The sequence below is a fragment of the Ambystoma mexicanum genome, chromosome 3q (assembly GCF_040938575.1).
Source record: "Ambystoma mexicanum isolate Mex_15411 chromosome 3q, UKY_AmexF1_1, whole genome shotgun sequence".
NCBI lineage: Eukaryota > Metazoa > Chordata > Amphibia > Caudata > Ambystomatidae > Ambystoma > Ambystoma mexicanum.
In genome coordinates, this window is record NC_090926.1 from 605,036,850 (window position 1) to 605,049,506 (window position 12,657).

At 39.9% G+C, this 12,657-nt stretch overlaps 1 protein-coding gene across 5 annotated transcripts in view; it reads left to right on the forward strand.

Annotated features, from left to right (window-relative positions):
* MYH16 (myosin heavy chain 16) overlaps positions 1 to 12,657 on the forward strand; it is a 1,358,245-nt gene that overhangs the window by 968,741 nt on the left and 376,847 nt on the right. The gene's annotated exons all lie outside the window — the stretch shown is intronic.

A 12,657-nucleotide genomic window follows, 5' to 3' on the forward strand; every position in this document is an offset into this window, starting at 1 on the left:
CGTGCCCACTGTATATTTTAAAACACTACCAGGCCACTAGCCATGGCCACTGTACATGTTCCCCCAATATGTTTCTTTTGGACTCAATACGTTGCCATGGTCATGACCACTATACATATCTTTCAAGCATGCTAGCCAAGGCCAGTTAGCACAGCCTTTGATCATGCCTACTATATATTTTGAAACACTACCGGGCCAGTAGCCATGGCCTTCAGTGATGTCATTAGTAATTTCATAAACATTGTAATTAGTGATGTCACCAGTGATACCATCACCAATGTAATCAGTGATGTCATATATAATGTAATTGGTGATGTCACCATTGATGTAATGAGCTATGCATCTACAATGTTATTATTGATGTCACCAGGGATGTTGTCAGTGATGTAATCACTGATGTCATCATTGTGGTCATACGCTGCGCAACATGGGGTGTGAAGTTAAGGTGCCTTTTCCTGAATTGTCTGCCAAATTACTAGGGTTTTGTTGTATAAAAAGGTCTCCTTAATGTTCCTGAAACAAAAGGTTTTTTCCCTGAATTTCAAAGGTTTTGTTAGACCTGAGTTTTTTTTTCTTTTTACACACCACTAGCCATGGTCTTTGGCCATATCCACTGTACTTGTTCCTCCAATATGTCTCTTTTGGACTCACTAGGTGGCCACAGCTTTGAGTTGTGGCTACAATACATGTCTTTCGAGGCCACTGGCCCTGGCCAGTCAGCACAGCCTACGGCCATGCCCAATGTATATTTTGAAACACCACCCTGACACTATGCATGGCCTTTGGCCTTGGCCAGTGGCGAGACTATTTGGCCGTGTCCACTGTAAATATTCACCCAATATGTTTCTTTTGGACACACTAGTTTATGTTTGTATTTGAAGTGCTGTTCACCAGATAATCATATCAAGCAGTGTTTAGAATAACAAAAACTACTTGGCTATCACATGAGCATACATGCTAGCATGTACTTAGTTCACACTATAAAATGCAAATCTGAAAAATAAACCATAGTGCACATTCACATGCACTGACCTTTCACCTGTAGATTTAACTGCTTTCATATACAGTGAACACAAATGATCTAGCATATGGGCTGACATGTATTACCAATATTATACAGTACAATGTGTTATGGGTGTTCTAAACTGCAAAGCCCATAAACCCTCACCAATCACTATAACAGGAGAAGCTGTTACAAATTGAACACCAAAACATCTCTCAGAAAGTATTTCCGCAACCCTAAACACCTTCATTAAACTGCTATAATGCGTTCCTTTTACATACACTTGCAGTAACCTGCACCTTAAGCCAAGCATTTAGCATCAGCACAGCAGAGGTTCTGCAAACAGAATTACAAGCATAAACAAAATGCTGCCTATGCAACTTTTCAAAAAGCAATGGCAATGAAACAGGACTACACTTCCCATGCTACCAAAATGACTGACACATTTTTAAACTTCTCTAAGCATCAAAACGGCCAACACATTTTCACTTCAACCTATCACATCCAATAACACAATGAAAACAATCAAGACTGCCAATTGCAAACACAGAAACACTGTCATCCTCCCTTCTCCACTCCTACTGATAGTTGAATTACAAACAACCATACATTTTCAAGAAGACCGTGGCAGAGTGCAGACATCTTGGCTGGAGCTAAAACTGTGTGTTTGGAGACAGCTTGGTGTTTTGGTTAATATGTTTTTTGTCAGAATTTACATATTGAGATGGACTTCTGGGTTTGACTGATTTTAGAGTTAAATGGGTTGGATAGCAAGGATTGCGATGGTCCCAAATTATTTCTAAATAGTTGAGAATGAGAAACACAGGGTAGCCAGATGTCATACTTATTCATTGTGGTGGCAATTTGGGGAATGCACGAGGCATGTCTCTTGCTTTGACAATGAAGCAATATTTCTAAATAAAACTCATAGACCTTTTTCCTCACACCACTTTCATTTTTTCTAATCTGAAAATGGAAGTGGGCCACCAGTTTTAATCCTAAAATTGAGAAATCTCAAAGATATGTGAATAAAGTAGTTTCTGCTTTCATCAGAGACCACAAACACCAGCTGATATCCAACAACAGCATCCAGTTCTACAAGTTTAACCAGTATAGACATGATGGAGTACATCTAACAGATAAAGGAAGTGCACTCTTCCTTGACAACATTAAAATAGCAATCCAACTTTGCTGAAATGCTACACTCAGTGTACCCCAAAACAGTCCTTTCAAGGATTACATATTATATATATATATATATATATATATATATATATATATATATATATATATATATATATATATATATATATATTTCAAATACGAACGGCTTCAGGCAGAAACTATTCAGGCGAGCAGCAGTCCACGAACAAAAGTGTTCCAATAATCCAAAGAATCACGGAAATCCAACAGCAAACACTGCAGCATAGGTTGCATATAATATAACAGCCTTTATTTTGCGTGTGCAACAGATAAAAAGTAATCTCCCAGTGCAAATTATGCTTGGCCAGACGGCAGCCTGATGCGTTTCACCACTAACCAGTGGCTTGTTCACAGTCACTCATCAATCATAGAGTGTTTGTTTTTATACCAAACACTCCCACCAAAGTGAAAGACATAAAAAAGGTGGCTTAAAATCTCAAAAATAGTGGCAATTAGCCATCTTGGCTTGGGCTGCTGGTTCACATTGCAGAAGGATATAAGCATATGTTTAAATATAAACATGACTTTTCAGCCATAGCAAGACAAATACGAATAAAATTGGCATTTTAAATGTTGGTGCTATTTCAGAAAATCAGCTCATAATATATGGCACAAACTACAATTGTAAGTGCATTACGAGAAACATCTAAACTATCATATTGAAAACATAGTGTTGTCTTTCCCATTTGATGCATGGAGGCAGGGATAACAAAATAGACCTGTCTAAAATGTACGCGGAGCAAAGAGGTGACTACTAATGCATCTTGCCATGTTTATGGAGTGCCTAAAAGCGAGATTAATATCTTCGCTGTATATGTAACGTTGAGTCAATATAAAGTGCATAGTGCATTTATGTAAACAATGCATTCCTATGATATAGTAAGTTCATATGGAACAATAAAGCACATTCATGTTATATTATAAAGTGCTTAGTGCAAACTATAGACATCTCTCTAAAATATTTCAATATAATAAATATATCCCGACATCTGCTTCTAGTAGTGGCTTCAAATAGCTCCCTTGCCATATGATGTGCCCATGTTTTTTTAACTAGATAATATAGTGTCTCCTTTCACATTGGGTACATGAAGGTAAGGGTGCAAGGGTAACAGAAAAAATCTGCCAAAAATATTATTAGCGAAGCAAAGAAGTAACTACTTGTGCATCTCACCATAATTATGGAGTGCCTGGAAGCGAGATTGATATCTTCGCTAAATGAGTAGCGTTGAGTCAATATAAAGTGCGTGGTGCTTTTGTGCAAACAATGCTTTCCTATGATACAGTAAGTTTTAATAGAAGAATATGGAGAACATTCATATCATATTATAAAGTGCATAGTGCCAGTTATAAACATCTCTCTGAAATACTTCAATACAAAACAAAGGAATTCATTTTCATGTATAATACAACACAATAAAAGCAAGTATATCCCAACATTTACTTGTAGTAGTGACTTCAAATAACTCCCTTGCCATATGATGTTCCCGTATTATTATAACTTGATAATATCAAAAAATAGATATAAAGGGGAAAGGATACTTTCAAATGTCAAGTATGCATACCAAGTAAACAATGCCCAGGTGTCAACTCTGAACTAAAAATATAATCACACCATCTTAAACACATCTAATATCTTAGAATTGTATTCAGATTGCCACTACTTGCTTGCCAGGCTGAAATCAATAAATCAAAAACAGGCCTCCCTATGGGCATACCTGAGCCAAGTGTATTAAACAAATTGTTTTTGAGTCAAATTGAAAGTCACCATAAAAAGTGAAAGAAAGTAGTGATAAGTAAAAAGGAATAAAGAATGAAACAATGCACAATCCATTAAGCATATACAATAATGAAAAAGGTCCTTGGAATAATTGAGCTGCCGGGGGTGTTATCGTATTCAATATGATCTTTATGTCCCCAAAAATGTGTGAAGCTCCTCATCGATGTTATGTCCCAACGGTGTTTTACTCTCGAAGTCTAAGATGTATTTAGTCTCTTCTTGGCGGAGTGTTCTTTCATTATCACCTCCCCTTGGGCCTGGGATGACCTTATGAATGCCAAAAAACGTAAGATAAGCTGGATCGGCATTATGCATTTCCGAAAAATGTTTAGCCATAGGGTAAGAGCAGTCCTTATTAGTAATGGCTCTCACACGCAAGATACGTACTTTCAGCTTGCATTGATGCGTTTCACCACTAACCAGTGGCTTGTTCACAGTCACTCATCAATCATAGAGTGTTTGTTTTTATACCAAACACTCCCACCAAAGTGAAAGACATAAAAAAGGTGGCTTAAAATCTCAAAAATAGTGGCAATTAGCCATCTTGGCTTGGGCTGCTGGTTCACATTGCAGAAGGATATAAGCATATGTTTAAATATAAACATGACTTTTCAGCCATAGCAAGACAAATACGAATAAAATTGGCATTTTAAATGTTGGTGCTATTTCAGAAAATCAGCTCATAATATATGGCACAAACTACAATTGTAAGTGCATTACGAGAAACATCTAAACTATCATATTGAAAACATAGTGTTGTCTTTCCCATTTGATGCATGGAGGCAGGGATAACAAAATAGACCTGTCTAAAATGTACGCGGAGCAAAGAGGTGACTACTAATGCATCTTGCCATGTTTATGGAGTGCCTAAAAGCGAGATTAATATCTTCGCTGTATATGTAACGTTGAGTCAATATAAAGTGCATAGTGCATTTATGTAAACAATGCATTCCTATGATATAGTAAGTTCATATGGAACAATAAAGCACATTCATGTTATATTATAAAGTGCTTAGTGCAAACTATAGACATCTCTCTAAAATATTTCAATATAATAAATATATCCCGACATCTGCTTCTAGTAGTGGCTTCAAATAGCTCCCTTGCCATATGATGTGCCCATGTTTTTTTAACTAGATAATATAGTGTCTCCTTTCACATTGGGTACATGAAGGTAAGGGTGCAAGGGTAACAGAAAAAATCTGCCAAAAATATTATTAGCGAAGCAAAGAAGTAACTACTTGTGCATCTCACCATAATTATGGAGTGCCTGGAAGCGAGATTGATATCTTCGCTAAATGAGTAGCGTTGAGTCAATATAAAGTGCGTGGTGCTTTTGTGCAAACAATGCTTTCCTATGATACAGTAAGTTTTAATAGAAGAATATGGAGAACATTCATATCATATTATAAAGTGCATAGTGCCAGTTATAAACATCTCTCTGAAATACTTCAATACAAAACAAAGGAATTCATTTTCATGTATAATACAACACAATAAAAGCAAGTATATCCCAACATTTACTTGTAGTAGTGACTTCAAATAACTCCCTTGCCATATGATGTTCCCGTATTATTATAACTTGATAATATCAAAAAATAGATATAAAGGGGAAAGGATACTTTCAAATGTCAAGTATGCATACCAAGTAAACAATGCCCAGGTGTCAACTCTGAACTAAAAATATAATCACACCATCTTAAACACATCTAATATCTTAGAATTGTATTCAGATTGCCACTACTTGCTTGCCAGGCTGAAATCAATAAATCAAAAACAGGCCTCCCTATGGGCATACCTGAGCCAAGTGTATTAAACAAATTGTTTTTGAGTCAAATTGAAAGTCACCATAAAAAGTGAAAGAAAGTAGTGATAAGTAAAAAGGAATAAAGAATGAAACAATGCACAATCCATTAAGCATATACAATAATGAAAAAGGTCCTTGGAATAATTGAGCTGCCGGGGGTGTTATCGTATTCAATATGATCTTTATGTCCCCAAAAATGTGTGAAGCTCCTCATCGATGTTATGTCCCAACGGTGTTTTACTCTCGAAGTCTAAGATGTATTTAGTCTCTTCTTGGCGGAGTGTTCTTTCATTATCACCTCCCCTTGGGCCTGGGATGACCTTATGAATGCCAAAAAACGTAAGATAAGCTGGATCGGCATTATGCATTTCCGAAAAATGTTTAGCCATAGGGTAAGAGCAGTCCTTATTAGTAATGGCTCTCACACGCAAGATACGTACTTTCAGCTTGCATTTTGTGCTTCCAATGTACCATTTTGAGCAAGGACATATCAAAGCATATACCACCAATTCAGATTCACATGTGATTTTGCTGTTGATGTAGACCAGATGTTTCAGTATAGGATGCTCATAACTTTTACAATTCTTTGCGTATTTACAGATCTTACATCTGGTACATTTGAAGAAACCTGTTCCTGTTAAAGAAAGCCAATTGGTGTTCGTGTCGTTCCTTTCTGTGGCCATATAACTTTTCACCAATACATCTTTGATGGAGGCACTTTTACGAAAGGTGATATTAGGATGGTCATGAAGCATGCCACCTATATCCTTACCGGCTTTCAACACTTTCCAGTACTTGTTGACTATTCGTCTAATAATACTCGAATGGCTTCCAAATGTCAGAATTAACCTGGTAGTATTTTGCTCCTCCTCTTTTGCTTGGTCCGTTTTAGATGTTGCTAACATTACATGTCTATTCATTTCCCGGACCTTCAAATACGCCCTTTCAATAATCCTTTTGGGGTACTGCTGTTGTAGGAAATTAAAAGCCGTTACTTTGCTGGCTGAGTCGAAATCCACAATTTTACTGCAGTTGCGTCTAATGCGGATAAACTCTCCATATGGAATACTCCATAGGAGACTCTTTGGATGGGCACTATTCGAGTGTAGCGGAATGTTAGCACCTGTGATTTTTCTATGGAGACATGACTCAATTTTTTGTTCTTCTATCTTGACTTCCACGTCCAAGAATACAATAGATGTACGGCTGTGGTGTTCCGTAAATTTCAGATTTACATTATTAATGTTGAGAGATTTGACGAATTCACACCACAAAGTAAACATTTTGTTTTCACCTTCATTTTAAAACCGCGGCTATACAAATTGCAACACACACTACATTTTATTAAATACCTTATATGGGTGGCTCTTAAAAGAACCTTTCAGTTTTTACATGTAAATTGGGCCGTAAAAATACACATTAATTGTGATAACCTGTGTGCTTCTCCAATTCCACTACAGGTTTCCTTTAAAGAATTAAAAAAAAAACTTCCAACATTTCTCTGTGCTCGTCCCCTAGATGCTTTATTGCTTTATTCATTTTCTTTTCCCAAAGAGAACATATCCTGTGCCTTCTGTCAAAAATACATGAACCTCTTCTTCTTTTCATAAACTCCACCCAAAGTAATGTGGTAAAACCAATAATATTTCCTTAACCAATGTTTCTCATAAATGTTCCCAATGTTTTCCATATCACTGTTACTCTCCTTCTCAAAATTCCTCCATATCTTCTGAGCAATGAGATTCATAACCTGACAGCCCACTCAATGAGTTGTCAGCTTCTGCTTCTGAACTTGTCTCCATTTCGTGACCTCTACAAAATGTTATCAAAATGTCCACCAATACCAACATGCATTCACTCTTAAACTACACATCTACTAATAACACTTCTCTTCCTCCAGATAATGTAAAATAAACACCACTTTCCAATACAATCACATTTTTCAAAATGTACCTTGCATGAACCATCAAACACCTATTGTCATTGATGGAAATTCCTTTACTTGTATAGGCACGGTTACAACACAGTCAGATAAGGTCTCATAGCCGCAGCTATGAATACAGCCATTATAGTCGCGGCTACAGCAGCCCACCAAAATACACAGTGTCGTGTTGGCTGTCCAATAGCCGCCAATCGCAATGATGTATACACAGCTATGCAGCGCAGTCTCTAATTGGTTGAGGGCGAAGCAAGGCTATGCATGTTGCAATGATGTTTATGTGGCTATGTGGCTACGCAGTGCATCCTCTGATTGGTCAGGGGCATAGCTGTGTTTACTTCATGTGCAAAGATGTTAATGTAGCTACCCAGTGCGGCCTCAGATGGTTGAGGCATAGCTATGGCTATGTGTGGAACAATGACGTTGATGCAGCTACGCAGAGCAGCCTCAGATTGGTCGGGGCGTAGCCACAATTCTTCTACGTGCGATGACATTTATGCAGCCACAGCCCCACCTCTGATTGGTCGGGGGCATAACCTCGGTTATTTACCATATCCACAGGAAACCTTCAAGATTTTCTCATTGTTGTTTGGTCTTCCAGAGAGACACTTCTCCAGAGAGCAACAGCAGCTTTTGCCAAAGTCGTTTACCTCTTTTTCCTATACCTTTTGTCCTTCCCTTGCTCCAAAACTCCCACACCTGTCTTGTCTTGTGTAAGTTCTGTTAATTTGTTATTTTAGCTTTTATTTTAAAAACATGTTTCTGTCAGTGTCTTTTTGTCTTGTATATTTTCTTCAGTGTATACATTTTTCATGCAGTATGTCATAAACAACCATGTCTGGACACAGTAGTGATAGTGATGACGTCAAAGCAGTAATTGTTCCTCAACAAACCAACAATGTTGTCTGGGTTGCCACTGCGTCACCTCCCCATAAGAAGCAGTGCGGCATGCACTTCCAGACAGACAGCTGGAGGTATTTCTTGTTCAAGGAGCACCACAGCCACAAGGAGGTGGAAGAGTTGCAGTGCAGTGGGGACCATCCACTGCACCCTCCCAGTGCCTAGGCACCAGAGCCTAGGCACCTCCACCTTAATCCAACATCTGGTGAGGGTTGTAGTGAAGCTAGCGTGTCATCACTCCCTCTCTTGGGAAACTCTCCTCCCATATGACCAGGGAAGGTCAGCCACTACCTGATCCTGACCCTGGGGGTGGCTGCCTGATGGAGGACCATATGGGGGGAGATAACCCTGATAGGAGGGAAGGCGAGTTGCTGGTTCAACATGGTATCCTCCTTCCGACACAAGGAATAACAACAACCCCTTGAATTCCCAAACCTGTATGGCCTATTGTGATGTAGATACGGTCCATCTACTTTGCAGTGACAGTAAGGCTCTTTCCTATACTTCTTGTAAAAGGACTGGAACAAGAAAGAGCGGGGAGCTGAAGAGCTCCAACCAGCACTTTTGCCAGAAGCTTAGAGGTCGCCAGAAGTTCAGAGGTCGAGGGTACGCCGCATGGAGACCTGCATCAGGAGATGCTGTGGAGAGTATGCCATGGCAGAGAGGGTACTGGAGAGCAGATGAGATGCCAGCAGGAGGAGGAGGTGCCCAGCTGGGGAAACTGAAGAGCACAGAGAATGTTGAAGGAACCATAAGAGACCATTGAGCCCAGTGAGGGAATTGGGACACTGGAACACTTCACAGCATATACTGCATACCGTATAAAGACAATGATATTCAGGTCGAAACTGAGCAAGGGAGCTGGGTTTCCGATTGCATGGTGGAATGAATATAATGAAAGTGGGTTGAAGACCCAGGGTCTCATTACGAGTCCGGCGGTAACCGTGCCGGAAAATCTGGCAGGCTACCGCCGGACCCATATTACCATTCCGCCTCTGATCACAGGACATTACGACCTCGGTGACCTGGGAATTCCGGAGGTGGAATTCTGTAAGCCCCTATTCCCATGGAGTCCCGTAAGTCTCCATGGGGATGGGGACAATGGAAACACTGGTTCCGTCTATGACGGAGCCAGTGTTTCCATTAGCGACTGCAGGGGGGTGGTGTTACTCCCCCCAGGTCAGACCTGGTGGAAGTGACACCTCCCTGCTGCAGGACTCTGAATCACCCGGTCCGGAAAGAAGGGTGGCAGCATTTTTACCACAACCATTCTTTCCGGACCGGCAGTGTCGTAATGAAGGCCCCAGTGTCTGAAAGAGGGAGATTGTTACAAGTGGAGGAAGTCCTGGCAGGAGAGTATACCATGCAACCTGTTCAGAGTCTGGGACCTGCACCAAATTGTTAAGAAAATGAGAAAGTCAAAGAAAACCTCTTAGGTGTGTGAAATCCAGGGGAAGGGAACCATACACCCTGCACTGGAAAGTTTCATGAATTGTGAAAAGCCAAGGAAAGGAAGAGAACTCTTTGACTGTGTGAAATCCAGACAAAGGGATCCATACCCTCTGGACTGGAAAACTGCATATTCTAAGGAGAGATCTGTGATTGTGAACTTTAAAGAGTCTTGAGAAACCCAGGGGAAAGAAATCCCCCCTCGAGGATTGTGAAACTATTAATATTGGTTTATTTCTGCAGCTTTTGGGACTTTGTGCTGGAAGTTTGAAAATATTACAAATGAGCAGTTGAAAAAGTATATCCCTTTACACTTTATTTTGAGTTTAGTATGTAAGGGACAGGTTAGGAATTTGGTAATCGGATGGAGAACTGTTTACTTTTGGACATTCTGACATTGACATCCTGAACTTTTGTTGAGGCAGAGAAACCCCTTGTAGCGATAGGACAAGACTGGTCTTTCTCCAACCCTCTCTTTTCATATAGAAAACTTCACAATGCCCCTGTGTCTGAGTCTTACTCCCGATTCCTTGCAGAGTGCACTGGAACGACATGGATGAGTCCTACTGGTGGGCCCACTGGAGACAGAAAGTGAAAGCACGCAGACCTCAAGCAGCACACAAGTACGTCAGTGCTGCATCCACCTCCTCAGCCTCACCATCAACCGCTCTGAGCACATCGCCTCCTACCACTGGTGGACCCTCAGATGCAGCTGCTTCATCCTGCAGGGAACACCAACATGTTCCACTACTACCAGCAGCGAACGTAAATGAGTGCAAGATAATGTGCCTCGTCGGAATGATTGGATTCCTGCAGGAGATTTCACCCTAGACTGGTGGGCAGTGGCTATTTCACAACACAAAGCTAACTGCCACCTCTATGGTTTTTGTTTGTTTTTAAGTGGCAATTTTCTCCCACTCTTTTTTGAAAACAATTAATAAGAACATCACAAAAATCAACAAAACACACAAAAAAGTATGTTCCCTTGTTTATCCCTTGTTATATGTCCAACCCTAATGTTATTCCCTTGCAAGTTCCACCCCCTCCTCCCACCCCCAAAACTGCTTTTTTCAGAGACACCCTTCCAGTTATAAAAATAGACAGAAAATACACAGATTGTATAAATGGATCAATAACCCTTTTATGATGCATTGTATACAGTTTTTTATTGTGTTCTTGATGACCCTGGTTATACTTTTAGTCGTGCTCTCGTTTTCTTCTGTAGCCACGGTTATCCAGCCCAATAACTGCGGCTATGGAAATTGTTTGTGCTCTTAACTTGGTCTCTAGCCCCCCTCCAAATCCTAAATTAGACATGGTGTCCTCTCCTCCCCACACCCCACTTCTAGCCTGATGCCATTAGTCTTTTCTCTGCTCCAATTTTCCTTTTTCCATGTTTACTTTTAAAGTATTCACAGGTATAGCCGTGGTCTTGCATTGAGGAAAAAAAAAGATAGTGACTTTTTAATTTTTGAAAAACCTCTATCCTGCAAAGAACGAGGCGAGATATCTCTATAATTTTGGGAGAAGTTGGCACCCCATTCGCGATCAAATATTTCTAAAAGTACTACACGCAATAACCCCAGACTCCAAAAGGAGTGCAAATCAACAGTTTATGCCAATGTTGTTCCATACCTGGGCCAACCTCCGTCCAGCGGTTTTCGCGGTGCGCTATCGCTTAATTGAACTTTTTTGTCTATGGGACAATAAATGGGGACTAGGCCGAAACTGTGTTTTTTTGTTGTCTTAAAAACATTTCTATTTTCTAATGGTTCTTATGCTAAATTTCCAGTTGGGGTGGGGGGCAGGGCGGGCGCACACATAAAATGTTGACTGCAAAATTGCAGCCAAATTCATCATATGAGTCAAAAGTTATTAGGAATTCATTTTTTTATTTCCTATGGTACTCAACATGCACCTTCACCATAGTGCGGCGACCGCATCGCCATCTACACCTCGCCTCTTGAAAAGCTATCTTTAATTCGTCCTCACATTTTCTTTAGAAACTCACTTTGCACATATGCCTTCTTACCCCTTTTCTGCCACATCTTATCTTTCTGCCAGGTCTTCAATCCTGTTGCCTTCTTACTATGTCATTCACTGAACTACACTTGTTTTAGGTTTTTGCCATTAACGCCCCAAGTTCTGAACTACAAGGTTTGCTTTGCTTCTACTGTCTCTGTCTTCCGTTCGGGCCTACAAAAATCAACGTTTTTGCTCGTCTTTCCTCAGCCACTTCTCAGTTCCATAATCTTCTTTTAATCTTCTTTTATTAAAACATGTTCTACAGATAAAGAAAATAATAATAATAGAAAATAGAGAGAACTGTTTTGTATGCGTTCAAATCCAAGTTTACCTTAACCAAACTCTCTCTGGGTCCTGATGCATCTGAACTATTCTTTCTATATCTGTCATGTTGTTGTCTGTGGACCAAGGGATTTACCTGGAATAACTGTGACCCCAATACATTGTGCATATGAGCAGAAGTTCTTGTCAATAATGTAATCAGGGATGCAGATGCTGCTAAGAGCAGCTCGGTGTGCTGTATTGAGGGCAGTGCATAGTGACACATCAGGACT